This window comes from Trifolium pratense, linkage group LG1 (genome assembly GCF_020283565.1).
Source record: "Trifolium pratense cultivar HEN17-A07 linkage group LG1, ARS_RC_1.1, whole genome shotgun sequence".
Taxonomy (NCBI): Eukaryota; Viridiplantae; Streptophyta; class Magnoliopsida; order Fabales; family Fabaceae; genus Trifolium; species Trifolium pratense.
This window is the reverse complement of record NC_060059.1, coordinates 2,783,111-2,801,620: the sequence shown is the minus strand read 5'-3', so window position 1 is coordinate 2,801,620 and position 18,510 is coordinate 2,783,111. Positions and strand designations below refer to the sequence as shown.

At 28.5% G+C, this 18,510-nt stretch overlaps 1 long non-coding RNA gene and 1 pseudogene across 5 annotated transcripts; one reads left to right on the top strand and one right to left on the bottom strand.

Annotated features, from left to right (window-relative positions):
• Positions 1-270: 270 nt before the first annotated feature.
• Positions 271-17,805, top strand: LOC123901197 (annotated as a pseudogene).
• LOC123901248 lies at positions 10,939-16,273 on the bottom strand. Of its 5 annotated transcripts, none has more exons than XR_006806668.1 (9): positions 15,719-16,273; positions 15,387-15,513; positions 14,861-14,908; positions 13,431-13,654; positions 13,123-13,179; positions 12,672-12,965; positions 12,473-12,547; positions 11,641-12,250; positions 10,939-11,137 (listed from the first exon to the last, which is right to left on the bottom strand). It is a non-coding gene; the product is annotated as an uncharacterized LOC123901248 (long non-coding RNA). The 5 variants fall into 5 exon arrangements; XR_006806670.1 differs by having other exon boundaries at positions 12,672-12,819; XR_006806665.1 differs by having other exon boundaries at positions 12,672-13,179.
• Positions 17,806-18,510: the final 705 nt, after the last annotated feature.

Here is an 18,510-nt window from a genome sequence, read left to right as displayed (position 1 = left end):
GCGTATACCCTTGTGTTGTCTTTACTTTTTATTTTATTTCTCCTGCATAGCGTAGGGGTTTGTTTCCGGTAGAAATAATTGGATGGATGCCAACGGAGGAGGTTAACTCATAACCCGCGAGGGCGTGAGTTCAACGCCTTATGCTAGCACTCTGAGTCTTTGAGCCTCTTGACCCAACTCACTATCAACTCACCTGAAATTCATAATTACCAAAAAAGAAAAAGAAATATTTTGATGGATAGTATTAAAATAATTTGTTTTACATATTTTTCCTTATCCATCAAAATCTCAAAATATCTTACGAATTAGACAAATCTTTTTAACTAAATTTAACAAACCTGTTGAATAAGTTGTAACCCAAAAAAAAAAAAACCTGTTGAATAAGTCTCCCACACTATGTTGGTAGAATGCATTGTGGAAAATGCAAAGTAAAAGTAGTGAAAGTGCAGTGTGGAAAATGGTTTATTTGTTGCTTTAACTTTGAGCCAAAGACAGACGCAAGTCAACAAAAATAGTGGGACAACGGGGACTGATTAGTCATTGTCCAAGTCAACTTAGCAGCTTGATGATCATATATAAAGTTTTTTAGCTCATAAGCATATTATTGGATGATTCGTGATGGTCTTAGTTTACAAAATTCTGTTCATTTTGTTTTCTCACCTTATGCTACTTGGTAATGGATACAAAGAAGATTGTCCAGCTTCATTTAGTTGTGGATATCTTGGCAATATCAGCTTTCCTTTCACTACAACTGAACGCCCGGACTGTGGCTTATTGCCGATGCCTAATTGTGGTGATGCTCCACTAACGCCCAAAATGATCCAATTTGAGAATAAAGGGAAACAGTTTGAGTTGAAGTTTGAATATGTAAATCCTCTTGAGTATCATGGTGGTAATGCTACTTGTAGTTCTGTTTTTAGAGACAAGAATCTCTACAAATTGCTGCAAAACAAAAGTTGTGAAGCTTTCAGATATAATTATACTCTCCCTCCCACCACTCACTTTGTTTCTTTCCATATGGAAACTCATGGAACTTTGTTCATGTGCAACCGTACCCTTCATGTCAAACCTCCAGCATATATGCATAAGTATACAAAGTGTCCTCTTTATGATCTCTACTACCAGCCTTACGACTTTGCTGATAATGCATCTCAGAGTGCTTTTACAGATTGTACAAATGTCCAGCTTCCAATTAAAGACTTTGCCAACGGTGATGACCCTTTTGCGTTCGCAACTGCTAATATCCCAACTCAAGTAAGCATAACAAAGGAATGTTCATATTGTCACTATAACCAAAGAGGGCGGTGCCAACTTGACAGCAACAGAAGGTTTTATTGTGCCGAAGGTATACTAATACAGCCACCGTGCATGGCAACATATTTTTCTCTGCACAAATTTATCTTCATATGTCAAATCTGAATTGTTTCCTCTAATTGCAGGCACAGTTAGTAAGAAAAAAGGTCTGAGCCGGAATGTCAAACTGGGTATAGGTAATGTTTTACATAACTTTCAGCACACGACTTTTAATTCATTTATCTTGAATGTGAAAGTTCATCAATATGCTTACAATGCAAATTTTGTAGTAGAAAGCCAAAATTTAGTCCAGATAACATAAAAATGCAAATTTTGTTTATGGAAAATGCCCTAATTTTGTTTAAGGGAACTTGTTAAGGAACCTAATATAGTAGTATTTTATTGAAATTTTTTGTAGTCAAGTTCTAAAAATTCTAAAAAGTTGTTTCTTTAACATAAAGTTTTATCTTTTAGGGCATTTCGTAGCATGACCCATTGTTTATATATGTATAGTCACTAGATATCCGACCCGTGCAACGCACGGGCAAGCATTTGTTATATATTTTAATTGTTAGTACCATGATAAATAATTAGGCATAATATTAAGATATCAAACATTGACCTAAAAATAATCGAATAATACGAAATAGTACAATAATAATGACATAGGTCAATCAATAATACAACACATGATTTTTAAAGTAGAACTTGAAACTCATACTAATCAATATCAATATATAATTGTAAAGCAAACTTTTTTTTGCTGATGTGACAGCCTAACAAAGCTTCCCATTTTTTTTCTTTTTTCTAAGCAATAGTTGATGTTTATGTGTCATATATCATTACATTGCATGCTTATATGTACTTTCTAATGTAACCCTCAATTAACTTTCTCATTATTCATTAAATATATAATAATATATAGACTATATAACTCTTTGAAATAGAAAAATTCTTCACGTTTTTCATTCTTGACCTTTAAAATTCTTCTTCCCATTTTCTTAATTTATTGCATTAATTTTACACTAATTAAATATTTTAATGAATTTTTATCTTACACTAATCAATCCTAATATATTTTAATGCATTAGTCTATTATGCATCCCTTCCCATAAAAAAAATACTGCTTCAATTCTAAAAAAAATAAAAATAAAAGATTGTTAGAACTTAAAAACTTAAAACACTCTCCAACTCTTTAATTACACTAATTAGATCTATCTCTTAACATTCCTCCAAATATAACTTACAAAATGAAAATATTTAATGCACAATTTTTCAGATTCATTGTCACTATATATAGCCACCACCATCCACCTTTCCATGATGCTATTGAAACTACTATGTTCATTTGGACTAAAATTGTTGTATATTGATTTCTCTCTCACTTTTTTTTTCCTTTTCATTTTCAGGCTGAAAGAAATAATGTTTTACTTCAGTTGTGGTGTTAATCAATGAAAAGGTATTTCTAAAGTTATTTATTTTGTTCTTCATTTCTACTAAAGTTATTGTATATACTGTTTTTTCCTTCTTTGCATTGAACGAAATGATTTTTCACAAATTTTCACTTCATGTGTGGTGCTAAATCTAATCAATGAAGAAGTAGGATGAAACAAGGTTGACATAAGCTGATGAGCTGTAGGACGAAACAAGGTTGCCAATCAAAGATGTCACGCAAAACATTTAAAGATATATACATACATTTTAGAGTCAAAGTTATGTAATTGTTTAGCTCCTCTAATTGCCTCATATATGTAACTGATAAGGTTTGAAAGATCATATAATTAGAGAACACCTTCATGTCTTCCATTGAAACCCATTTCTTTTTATTTTTGCAATTTTGCTTTTAGTTTTGATGCATAACATTTTAAAATAAAATGATTTGACTCTTTTTTTTTGTGTTTGCAGATCACCAGATTGCGCATCTGTATCTCATTTTTCGTTAGTGAACATCTTTGAAAGGTGACAGAAGAGATAATATACTATTTCTCTTTTTCCTTTTTGTAATTTATGTTTTTAGTTCTTGAGATGTTGAAGAGATATAATTTACTTAGAATTTTAATTTGTAACATAATATTTGTATACATTTGTAATGATCTTATTCTATTGTTTCTTACGAAGGTATAAACTATATATCTATTGTTAACATGAAATATAGCCATTGGGAGCTTTAGTAAGTGTGGTACCGAATTTAAAATCAATTTTTATAAAGTATATTTGTGGTACTGACTTTTTAACAGATGCTTTTTGAGAAATTCATGTTAAATATGATGTGAAGTTTATACGGTTATGACAAGATCTCATTCTATTGTTTTTGATGGTATAGACCAAACATCTATGTCAACAATAAATATTGTCATTGAGAGCTTTAGTATATGTGGTACTAACATACTTTTTGTCAAACTAATCCGTGCAGAGAAGCCACTTTTTGTCTAACTAATGAGGTTGAAATCTATCTTAAAAATATTTAGCCTTATGTAGAGATGGATTTTTAAAAAATAACTTTCTCACACCAACCTTTGCAATACTATTTTTTCTATATTCCTTAACTCTTATTTCTTAATTATGGTTATTTACTCACTCATTGTATTCATGTAAAATTTTAATTTACAATAGTTGGACAGTTACAATTTTAATTAATTTTCCTATTAAATTTAAAAATAACTTTATTATACCAACCTTTGAAGTACTTTTTTTCTATCCTTAACTGTTGTGTATATAACTATATGATTTCATACAAGGCTACTACATGTTTGTGGTACAAATTTTGGATTTTGGGTCTTTATCATTTTCTCTAAACAACTCTTCGGTGATGCATTTTCAATTATGTGTTGTAGTTTTTCCCTCTCTTTCATGTCTGTCTTATGTCTTGGCTCTTCATTGGTTATGATGGCATGGTAGGAACTAATTAAAGTTACTCTATTATATAAAAATTGGGCAAATTATAAAATAAAATTTTAATTTTTAATGTAAATACAACTACATTTTTATATAATAGCTAACCTTTACGGACATGCAAATGCAATTGTAGAAAGAGAATTTTCATTTCGGTAAACGAAATCTATTATAATATAATGATAGGAAAAAATGAAGTAGAAATGAAAGAGACAATATTTAAGAATAACAAATGATTGTTACCAATTAATTGAGGGAAAAGAAGAGTTAGTGGTGATTACTTATTAGTATAATTGAAAGGATAACTCTGCCCTTACATATTCTTTATATTAAGTTGACATCATTAGCCATATTTATTCATTTTGTGTTTTTTATTTTTATTTTATCAAATTCATAAGGAAAAAAGAAAAAGGTATTATGAATTGAGGATTATAAATGCTAGAGGTTTAAGATAAAATCCCTTATTTATCTGAAGAATATTAGAACATATATGATTTATTTTCTCTTTTAAAAAATATTTTCTTTTATTAAAAATGTTCTTTTGAAGTCTAGCTCAAATATAAAATTTGACAAAATTGATTTCAAAGCTCTTTAAATGTCTATTTTTTGTATTGTCAAATAAAAACACTATATATTTACCTAAAAATACTAATTGAGTTTATAAAGGTCAAAGACAAGTGTCTATATTTTTTATATAATAATAATAATAATAATAATAATATTATTATTATTAATAATAAAGAGATTGAAATATAATTAAGATAAAGTTATAGAGAATTGAGAGAGAAAATGCGAGAAACATAGAGAGGATAGTGGATATAAGTCAATGTCGATCCTTAAAAATATATTAGTAGACTATACTATAGTATGTCTTTATGACAAAGTTTTTTTCTTTATGATAAGTCGATGTGAATTCATGATGTGAACCGTAAGCTGCCAAAATAATATCAAACCGATCAAAATTAAAATGAATAAGATATTCATTTTTAGTGCAGTATCTTTTCGCATGCTTAGCAAACTCATAATCTCATCGTTTTGTTTGATCAACGATATGACAAATTTATTCGAGCAAAATGACAATGAAATGTTTTGGTAATATTGCGACTTTGATATGAAGATTACATCTTTCATTTTAATAGTGTTTTGACTTTAATTTGAAATATATTTAGAGGATTAAAAATATATTTAATAACCCTATAAAATACTATTTACACTACACATGCATGCAAAGTTGTTTCGAAAGTTCTTTGAATATTTAGTCTAATATAAAAAGTCTCTTTAAAGTATAAAAAAATTAATACTTCAAAATAATTTACGATTAATTAACATGTCATCTTATTCTTATAAATTAAAGGTCAAGACAAGTATCAATCATTTTTTCATATAAAATAATAATGAGATTGAAGTATAATTAAGATAAAGATAGAGAGATACAAAGAATGATAGATATAGAGAATGTATTAAAATGATCCACTATATTTTCATAAAAACAAAAAATACATTAAAATAAAAATTACACTAATTTGAAGATATATAAATCAAACCCAAAAAAAATAAGATTAATAAAACAAATTTTTAATATAATACACTAATCGAATGCACTTCTATTAATTTCTATATACACCTGAATGACACATTGTCTGTGTTTAAAACAATTTTTATCTACCTATCTATCTATCTATCTATCTATATTATAGATTCACTTGAATGGAGAAAAAAAATTAAAAATATTTTAAAAGTCACTTTTATAATCGAAGAATAATTCAACACATCTAAAAAAATTATCATTTTCAATACAATTTATTATAAAACGCAATTTTTTTTTTAAAACATTCTAATCAAACCCGTGCAACGCACGGGTTGAACACCTAGTTAAAATATAATAAAACAACACATGGTTCAAACCATAATAAAACATCACAAGGTTCTTAAAACATAAATAATTTCATATAATATCCCGATATCATTATAAATTAAACTAAATATAATACGACATTGTCATTAGATTAGAGGGATAATATTTATCTGATTAAATACAGCACTCAAGATTATATGATTAAATAATGACATAAGATTTTTTAAATATAACCAATTAGACAAATGTTAATTATTAACATAATACAACCATATAATAAGGAAAATATAAGAAAGGCTACATAAAATCATACAGCTCCAGTGCATTTTTTAGATATATAAAATTTGAAAATTAATATTAAATTTAATGGATAAGCAAAATGGATACACAAAACACAGAGCGTATAATAAAGGCTGCATAAAATCTTACAGTCCCCGTGCGGTTTGTAGAGATATAGAATTTGAAAATTAATATTAAATTTAATGGATAAACAAAATGGATACACAAATCATAGAGCGTATAATAAATACTACATAAAATCTTACAGTCCCCGTGCATTTTTGAGAGATACGAAATTTGAAATTTATTTATGGTAAAACATATATCATATTACACGGTTACATTATGAACTTATAAATTTCATAAAAAATTAATGTAATCTTGAATGGATAGACAAAAATGGATACACAAAACATAGAGCGTATAATAAAGTCTAAATAAAATCATACAGTCCCCGTGCATTTTTGAGAGATACGAAATTTGAAATTTATTTATGGTAAAAGATATATCATATTACACGGTTACATTATGAAATTATAAATTCAATTAAAAATTAATGTAATCTTGAATGGATAGACAAAAATGGATACACAAAACATAGAGCGTATAATAAAGTCTACATAAAATCATACAGTCCCCGTGCATTTTTGAGAGATACGAAATTTAAAATTTATTTATGGTAAAACATATATCATATTACACGGTTACATTATGAAATTATAAATTCAATTAAAAAATTAATGTAATCTTGAATGGATAGACAAAATGGATACACAAAACATAGAGTGTATGATAAAGTCTACATAAAATCATATAGTCCCCGTGCATTTTTGAGAGATACGAAATTTGAAATTTATTTATGGTAAAAGATATATCATATTACACGGTTACATTATGAAATTATAAATTCAATTAAAAAATTAATGTAATCTTGAATGGATAGACAAAAATGGACACACAAAACATAGAAAGTATGATAAAGTCTACATAAAATCATACAGTCCCCGTGCATTGAGAGATAAGAAATTTGAAATTTATTTATGGTAAAACATATATCATATTACACGGTTATATTATGAAATTATAAATTTCATAAAAAATTAATGTAATGTTGAATGGATAGACAAAAATGGACACACAAAACATAGAGCGTATGATAAAGTCTACATAAAATCATACAGCCCCCGGGCATTTTTGAGAGATACGAAATTTGAAATTTATTTATGGTAAAACATATATCATATTAGATGGTTACATTATGAAATTATAAATTCAATTAAAAAATTAATGTAATCTTGAATGGATAGACAAATGGATACACAAAACATAGAGCGTATGATAAAATCTACATAAAATCATACAGTCCCCGTGCATTTTTGAGAGATACTAAATTTGAAATTTATTTATCGTAAAACATATATCATATTACACGGTTACATTATGAAATTATAAATTCAATTAAAAAATTAATGTAATCTTGAATGGATAGACAAAAATGGATACACAAAACATAGAGCGTATAATAATGTCTACATAAAATCATACAGTCCCCGTGCATTTTTGAGAGATACAAAATTTGAAATTTATTTATGGTAAAACATATATCATATTACATGGTTACATTATGAAATTATAAATTCAATTAAAAAATTAATGTAATCTTGAATGGATAGACAAATGGATACCCAAAACATAGAGCGTATGATAAAGTCTACATAAAATCATACAGTCCCCGTGCATTTTTTAGAGATACTAAATTTGAAATTTATTTATGGTAAAAGATATATCATATTACACGGTACCATTATGAAATTATAAATTCAATTAAAAAATTAATGTAATCTTGAATGGATAGACAAAATGGATACACAAAACATAGAGCATATGATAAAGTCTACATAAAATCATACAGTCCCCGTGCATTTTCGAGAGATACGAAATTTGAAATTTATTTATTTTAAAAGATATATCATATTACACGGTATCATTATGAAATTATAAATTCAATTAAAAAATTAATGTAATCTTGAATGGATAGACAAAAATGGATACACAAAACATAGAGCGTATAATAAAGTCTACATAAAATCATACAGTCCCCGTGCATTTTGGAGAGATACGAAATTTGAAATTTATTTATGGTAAAAGATATATCATATTACACGGTACCATTATGAAATTATAAATTCAATTAAAAAATTAATGTAATCTTGAATAGATAGACAAAATGGATACACAAAACATAGAGCGTATGATAAAGTCTACATAAAATCATACAGCCCCCGGGCATTTTTGAGAGATACGAAATTTGAAATTTATTTATGGTAAAACATATATCATATTAGATGGTTACATTATGAAATTATAAATTCAATTAAAAAATTAATGTAATCTTGAATGGATAGACAAAATGGATACACAAAACATAGAGTGTATGATAAAGTCTACATAAAATCATATAGTCCCCGTGCATTTTTGAGAGATACGAAATTTGAAATTTATTTATGGTAAAAGATATATCATATTACACGGTTACATTATGAAATTATAAATTCAATTAAAAAATTAATGTAATCTTGAATGGATAGACAAAAATGGACACACAAAACATAGAAAGTATGATAAAGTCTACATAAAATCATACAGTCCCCGTGCATTGAGAGATAAGAAATTTGAAATTTATTTATGGTAAAACATATATCATATTACACGGTTATATTATGAAATTATAAATTTCATAAAAAATTAATGTAATGTTGAATGGATAGACAAAAATGGACACACAAAACATAGAGCGTATGATAAAGTCTACATAAAATCATACAGCCCCCGGGCATTTTTGAGAGATACGAAATTTGAAATTTATTTATGGTAAAACATATATCATATTAGATGGTTACATTATGAAATTATAAATTCAATTAAAAAATTAATGTAATCTTGAATGGATAGACAAATGGATACACAAAACATAGAGCGTATGATAAAATCTACATAAAATCATACAGTCCCCGTGCATTTTTGAGAGATACTAAATTTGAAATTTATTTATCGTAAAACATATATCATATTACACGGTTACATTATGAAATTATAAATTCAATTAAAAAATTAATGTAATCTTGAATGGATAGACAAAAATGGATACACAAAACATAGAGCGTATAATAATGTCTACATAAAATCATACAGTCCCCGTGCATTTTTGAGAGATACAAAATTTGAAATTTATTTATGGTAAAACATATATCATATTACATGGTTACATTATGAAATTATAAATTCAATTAAAAAATTAATGTAATCTTGAATGGATAGACAAATGGATACCCAAAACATAGAGCGTATGATAAAGTCTACATAAAATCATACAGTCCCCGTGCATTTTTTAGAGATACTAAATTTGAAATTTATTTATGGTAAAAGATATATCATATTACACGGTACCATTATGAAATTATAAATTCAATTAAAAAATTAATGTAATCTTGAATGGATAGACAAAATGGATACACAAAACATAGAGCATATGATAAAGTCTACATAAAATCATACAGTCCCCGTGCATTTTCGAGAGATACGAAATTTGAAATTTATTTATTTTAAAAGATATATCATATTACACGGTATCATTATGAAATTATAAATTCAATTAAAAAATTAATGTAATATATCTTGAATGGATAGACAAAAATGGATACACAAAACATAGAGCGTATAATAAAGTCTACATAAAATCATACAGTCCCCGTGCATTTTGGAGAGATACGAAATTTGAAATTTATTTATGGTAAAAGATATATCATATTACACGGTACCATTATGAAATTATAAATTCAATTAAAAAATTAATGTAATCTTGAATAGATAGACAAAATGGATACACAAAACATAGAGCGTATGATAAAGTCTACATAAAATCATACAGTCCCCCTGCATTTTTGAGAGATACGAAATTTGAAATTTATTTATTTTAAAAGATATATCATATTACACGGTACCATTATGAAATTATAAATTCAATTAAAAAATTAATGTAATCTTGAATGGATAGACAAAAATGGATACACAAAACATAGGGCGTATAATAAAGTCTACATAAAATCATACAGTCCCCGTGCATTTTTGAGAGATACGAAATTTAAAATTTATTTATGGTAAAAGATATATCATATTACACGGTTACATTATGAAATTATAAATTCAATTAAAAAATTAATGTAATGTTTCTTAATTTTTCAGAGATATAAAATTTGAAAATTAATATTAAATTCATATACATTGTGATTTTTGATCCAATGTGTTTCGCATAATTTGATGGTGAAATACTTATTCAAATTGAGATTTAAGACATTAGTTCTTAGCGCAACATTGCTTTTCATGTTTATTATTACATTGATAATCTCTTAATCTATGTCAAGTTTCCTTATGTTTTCGTCCTCTTGCTTTTCTTTAACTGGATTATTATAGGTATGTTATTTAATGAGAATTTGTTGTATGAGATGAAGTTGAGAACACATTGCAAAATAAAAAAGAGCAACATGTGTTCATACTTATGTAGTGGATATACTATAACATAGCAAACTTAATGTTATATTTTAATGTCATTTTTATTTTCATTCAAGAAATTTTTTCAAATTCCATTAAGAGAAAAACTCATGAACTAAAGAAAGTTAATACCATTACGGTAAACTTAAATTATATAAAACCCTTTTTAAACATTGTATTATCATGGATAAATCCTTTGGAAGTTAAAAACCCATTTTGCAACCCTATCGATATTTCGGCTCACAATCTCCTTTAGATGTAAAACCAAATCTGTAAAAAATAAAAATAAAAATAGCATTAGTAAATAATACACAATAAGAAAATACTTATATTATTGGAAAGAAACTATAAAGTTAAAGTGAAAGAATTCATCATTAACACTTTTGTCAAATAAGAGTGTCTAAGCTTAAAAAACCGAAGCACTATGGACTTAATAATTACCAACTATAGAGAATGCTACGACAAAAGATAACCAAACCATGTAGTTTGAAGAAGTGGGTCGTTCTAATTCTAATAAGTTATAAATATATAATAAGATATATATCTTAATAAAAACTATGCATGCAGAAGACACTATAATGAGACAAATGTAGTTAAAATCTAAGGAATGCTTCGACAAAAGATAATCAAACCATGTAGTTTGAATACTTGAGCCATTCTTTTTTTTTTGTTGTACATACACTTGAGTCTTTCTAATAAGATATGAATAACACGCTATAATGACACACAAATCACAGAAGTAACAAAATTGAATTAAAAATAAGTCTACATACCTTTAACAACTTTCACTTTTAAGACCTATAATTCCTTCTACAAAATTGTTTCCATAGATTGGTATGATTTGGAATTCCTTCCCTTCAGCATCCATGAGTCAGACATTTATATCGGATTCAATTTGCGGTAAAAGTTAGTTGTTCTTATGCATTAAAGTATAATAGAATCCAAACCATGAGACCACAGGTACTGCCTATTGCCTACTACTCTTTGTTCCTTTTCAACGTGAATGTTTACACTATACCAATGAAATTTTTCGAGTTCCAATTTCCCTTACATGTACCACATGTAGTCTCTAACTTAAATATGCTAACTTGAAACAAAACATACTTAATAAAAAAATGAATGTGTTAAAAAAATGATTGGGAGAAGAATCCAGCAAACAAATTCAGAGTCAATAAAAAATGAAACACACCCAAATTAGTTAGAAGGTCAATGTGGTTTGTCCAAAAGAGCAAACACATAAACATTCTTACTAAAAAGTTCGAACAAAGTAACAAAAAATTAAATCATAGTCAAAGAGTGAAGACACTTACTTGTTTATAGAACTTGAAAAATGTAGAGTGTGTAGAATTCGATTTAAATCCTCCCATAATGCACTTACTTCATCTACATATATTTCTCACAGGTCTTTAAGATATAAATACTTGAAGAATAATGCACATGCATACTATCATCCATTGCTTTGAGTCACTTAAAACAAATTCTCAAAACAAAAAGTATCACACTATAAGTGATCCACTTATATTTGCAAAACAAAAAGTAGCACCAATAAAAGTTGAAGTTCAGTTTTACTACCAGCATTATTAACTAATCAAAGGGAAAGCTTACCTCTGTAAAATGCATACTATCAACTCAGTAAAATGCATACTATCAACTCATTTGTGCATGCATGAATGGCTAGATCTGAAACCAAAAAAAGATGTCATTAGAAACCTGATGAATAGTAAATAAGATTCACAATAAAGAAAATAACCTTTCATAATAAAAAACAATAGTAATCAGAAGATAAAATGAATCTCAATTCTACCTTGATGTTTATGATTTGCTCTTTATATACCACTCCTCTTGTAGGTGACAAAATATCAATATCCTATTCCAAGTTGAAGTTTTTACATGGTTCCACAAGTTTTTACATGGCAAGCCTTATTCCAATTTAAAATTATATATGTAGCACACTACAAATAACAATAACTATATTCAATCAAATGGGTTTGAAATATAACAAATAATGAGAGAGAACATCTCCCTTCAAATCCATCAAACTAAAGCTAATACTCTGTTATATTACATACATTTTCCTCATATTCATAAGCGGCAATATCTGATTGAACATTAAAAAAAAATATATATAAACAACGTCAGTAGAGTAAGAAGCAACATCACCATAGATTGAACAAAAATATAATAGATCTGGAATCCGAAAATGAATTGAAAATAAATCTGGAATCCAAAAACTAAAATGGATCTGAAGTGCTTACCTTCGCTGCAGTCGTGTGCTCTGCTTCATCGATCTTTGTCGTCGCTAGGTTTGTGAACTTGGACAAACAATAACAGAGAAATCAAGGAATTAAAGAACCGCATAATGAGGAGTTTTCAAATACAATCAAGCTATGTACCTCACCATCAAGGAATGACAATAATTCAAGGAATCAAAATAAAAGTAATTAAAAATATCAAACTATAATTGATCCACTTATAAAGGCATCACAAAAAATAGTCATAAAAAGACACAATTAATAGTTGTTCAAAGTCCACAATGCATATTCAAAGGGAAAATAGTACTGACTAAGGATTATATTCATGAAGCTATCCTCTTCCACCTCAAACTCTCCTGCTAGTTCTGTCCTGCGAAGGCTCTGCCCAATTCTCTCCTTGATCAACAGGTCATGGACCATTCTGAAGATCTCCAAGCCTCTTGGACCTTCTAGCTCCACTTCTCAACTCTAGCATCCTCTCCCCATTCAAATCATAGCCCACTTATAGCCCTCAAAAATAGCAAAAAAAAAGTTTCTGCAACAAAAATAAGCAAAGCAAATAGACAAATGAGATAACAACATTCATCAAGAAACCTCCAAAATGAACTAAAGATATTATTTAGCTACATCTACGCATCACACTAAAAAGTCGTAAAATACATCTACAACCCGCAGTTCGACATCAGATAAGAACATAATGATGCTTTCAGCAATATATAGTTATATAGTCTCCACAACAAAAAGAATGTACCTAAAAGCATACTGAGAAATCTGTCATGTTCTGCATTCCAAATTTAACACAAACTTGAAAGCATCGTTAAATTAGTCAAAGTTTGTAGAGAACACTTTTGGTTTTTCACCAAAATGGAAGTTTTGTTGAAGATGGAGAGAAAGAAGACATCATCAAAGCAGGAAGGGTAGAGAAAGGTTCTTTCCTGTTTTTGATTTTTTAGTTTTTATTTTCTTTTTTTTGTCAGACTTTTATTTGGTGATTGTAGTGGATATATGCAAATATTTAGTTTCAAAATTTGTAAAACACATTCAATCAAACAAACTTTTTTTTTGGGTCAATTATTCAATCAAACTAACTTACTACTTATAAAAAAGTTTTTAGATTGAATTTGAAATTAAAATTTTTGAAACAAAAAATCTTATTAAAGTAATGGTATATCAGTTTGGTTTTCTCCTCAATTAAAGTTTACAAATAACTAATAAAACAAATTAAAAATTATACAAATCTAAAACAAAAATCTGAAATTTAACAAAACAAATCAATCATGTTGCAGGGGAGAAAAAAATTCCACTAACAACTCCTAAAAAGTAGGGATTATTAGCTAAAAGATAGAAACAAGTCCTGATAAATATGACAACTAAGCAACAATATTTAAAAAAAAAAAGAAAAAAAGAAAGAGGCAAATAGAAAAATATGCTAATGCTAATCTAAAAATAGAAGAAAAACTTTTCATGTAGTCACAAATGAAAGAGGCAAATAGGAAAAAAAGTTTCATTTTTCAACCTGTGATACTTTATGGAACAATATATTTACCTAATGTAGTCATATGGATATAAATCATTATGCTTATGAAGATAAAAAAAAGAATAAATTGTACATACTCAATTTGATTTAACATGTAAAACTAAAATTAAATAGAAAAAAGACAAACTATAACCTGATTTAAAACTACTAAATATGTCCTCAATTTTATAATAAAAAACAACTTAACCTGAAGATGTTCATTACCTTTAAAACACAACTCACTCAAATAATTTCACTTGTAAATAAAACTATCTGCAAACCAAGAAACGAAAAGTCACAAACTAAAACAAACCATGATACACAAAACATAAAACCATTTGCTCAAAATAGAAAACAAAAATAAATTAAAGAAATTAAAGAAAACCAAACAAATTAAAGAAAACCATTTGGGATCACAGTAGCATTTGGGATCATAATATATATGCAAATTAAAAAAAAATGAAGTTGAATCATAATCTTTGACTAAACCCTCAGACCACAGTAGCATTTGGGATTGAAACAACATTATATCTATATAAAAATTCTTATCAAAGAGAAAAACCTTCAAATGAAATACTCCAATAAAAACAAATCAGGGGATTTTTAGCTTTGGATTAAGATAGTCTTTGCATACATGAAAGGAAGAAATCCAAATTTGAACATGCATTTAATTAGTCATGAAATCCAAAGCAAAAATATCAAACCAAAACACCATTAAAAAAAATAAAATAATCATTAACAATAATAATACCACTTGAACCGGTTCATGCTATGTGTCCTTGCTAATGGCGGTTCCGACGGTGTGTCCTTGTTGATGGCGGTTCCTTCCATTGCCACTTCAATTGATTTTCCTTGTATTCAAAATCATCGTTACTTGTCTGTTGCCGGAAAAAAAACAAAAAAAGAGAATTGAATAAAATTAGGGATTTCAGAAAAGAAAGAAATTGAAATATTGAAGGGGAAAGACATGAAATCTGAAAGAAGGATTTGGGTGAGAAGAGAATCTAACCTGTAAAAATAAACAGAACATTAAACATTCACAATACAAATCAGGAAATATTGTTTGGAGAAGAGATTTGAAACCTTTAACTTAGTTCACAATCTTCAGCGATTTTTGCTGTGAGAGAGGATGAGAGAGCTGAAGAGAGAAGAATTGAAATTGAAATTTGAAACACATGAGAAAGAAAGTTAGCTAAGTGAGTTATGGGATGAGATTGAAGAGAGGGAGAATTTGAAATTTGAAATTTGAAATTGATTCCAACAACATGTGTGCAGAGAAACAATTTTCACCAAAATGGGTGTTTTGGGGAAGGTGTGAAGAAAATGACAGAAATAAGAAGACAATGAAGCAAATGAAAGGGACGTTACTGTGCCTGCGTTTTTGTTTTTTTCATTTCAGCAATTTTTTTTTGTCCGTTTTGGGCTTAAACACAATGGGCCTTGCAATTTCGACCCAATTGTGTGGCCCTTTGATCAATTCTTCACACATTTTTTCCCTCCATGATCAAATTTGAAAACTTTGCCTAAATGAGGATAAATTTTTGTCTAAACATGAAAGGTAAAATCCTATGTGGAGTTGCTTATAGGATGACACTTGTCTTTTTTTACTATTTGTTGGTTTGCATTTGTGTAGTTGTAGAGATTACTTTCTGTTGGAAATTCCGCCTTCATTGCGGTCCGCCCCCATCCGCATTTGGGTTGCCTTCATTGCAGCCTCCAACACCTTAATTGTGTTGGGTGTGAAGGGGTGGATTTAGTCCCACATTGCTTAGAGATATGACTTGTGGAGTGTTTATATAACTCGTGCAACCCTCACTTTACAAGCTCAATATAATATCTGACACTTTCTAACACAACATTTGCTTTCATTTCAAATTTCAAATAATTTACAATTTACCTTTACAATTTACCAGCAGCCATGACGGCTATTGGAGTTGCAACGCTGATGTTGTTGGCTTACAGGCTTAGGAAAAAGATATTCCCTCCCACATTTCTTTTGTTCATGAAGGACAATCCAACCCATCAAATTATTGAGAAGTTTTTGAAGGAACGTGGACCTCTTCCAGCTGCTAGGTACAATTATTCAGATATCAAGAAAATAACAAACTCTTTCAAAAACAAATTAGGTCAGGGAGGGTATGGAAGTGTATACAAAGGAAAGTTACACGACGAGTGTATGGTGGCAGTGAAGGTTTTAAGCGAATCAAAAGGTGAAGATTTCATTAATGAAGTTGCGAGTATAAGTAGAACTTCGCATGTCAACGTTGTTAGACTTTTAGGGTTTTGTTTGGATGGTTCTAAAAAGGCACTAATATAGGAATTTATGCCTAATGGATCTCTTGAAAAGTTTATATATGAAAAGGAAAATCCATTGAAGGAGGAACGTCAATTGGATTGCAAAACATTGTATGACATTGCAGTTGGCGTTGCTCATGGGTTAGAGTACTTGCACAAAGGCTGCAACACTAGAATCTTACATTTTGACATAAAACCTCATAATATATTAATAGACGATGATTTTTGTCCAAAAATTTCTGACTTTGGACTTGCTAAAATATGTCCAAGAAAAGAAAGCATTGTATCCGTATTTGGCACGAGGGGAACACCGGGATATATTGCACCATAAATGTTCTCCAGAAATTTTGGTGGGGTGTCACATAAGTCGGATGTCTACAGTTATGGAATGATGGTTTTAGAAATGGTTGGTCGAAGAAAGAACATCAAAGTTGAAGTGGATTGTTCTAGCGAGTTATATTTTCCACACTGGATTTACAAGCGTCTTGAATTGAATCAGGATCTTGGACTCAGGTGTATTAAAAATGAAATTGATGAAGAAATGGTAAGAAAAATGACAGTGGTGAGTTTATGGTGTATACAAACTGACCCTTTGCATCAACCAGCAATGCATAAAGTTTTGGAAATGTTGGAAGGGAGCGTCCAAATGCTGGAAATACCACCCAAACCCTTCCTGTCTTCTCCTTCAACATCTTCAATCCATTTATTATCTGAAATATTATGATATGTGTGGATATTAAGATGCAATGCAGAGTTTGTAACACTAGAAAAGAATGTCATGATAATTCGAATATAAATAAAAATTGATGTATCTAATTGAATTGTAATGTTGTAACATTTCTTTTGGTTTATGTTTTATGAATAGGCTGTTAACACATATCCTTATTATTTCATTCATCACTACAATTTTATTTCCCTTCAGATTACTATTATTTCATTTATCAATAAATTTTGTTTTTTTTTGCAAGGTAATTGAATGATATGCTGCTAAGAACAGTAAATATAAAAACTGCATGCATGTTTTTTTCTAATTTTCAAACCAGTAACTTGTAAATTTTTAATTTGCCAAAATGTTTATCATTTGAAAAATTAGTAGCTTGTGCCCCTTAAGAGGTTCTGTTTATTAAAAACAGAAAAATATTAATCTATATTAGTAATTGTTGTCATAGTGTCATGTGTGGAAAACTTGAGTAAATATTTTATATAGTCTGTATGTCATTAGCCTTGCAAAAATAAAATAAGGGCAGGAAAGCTAGAGATGTAATGTCTTTAAATCGAAAACTAGAATATAATGTCTTCCAAGATCCTATGAGTGATCACCATGTTTCTTTGTTACACTACTAATTTCTAATTACCCTATCAAGAGTGGAGGCGATGTTATTGTAAAATAACTTTATAAATGATTTGTTTCACCTATTTTTCATTTTCCATTTAAATATGAAAGTTATTATAATAAATAATGATCTTATGCGTTAGACAAATACTTTAAACTAAATTTAACAAACCTGTTGAATTAGTCTCACACACCGCGTTGGCGTAATGCAGTGTGGAAAATGGTTTATTTGTTTGTATATGCTGCT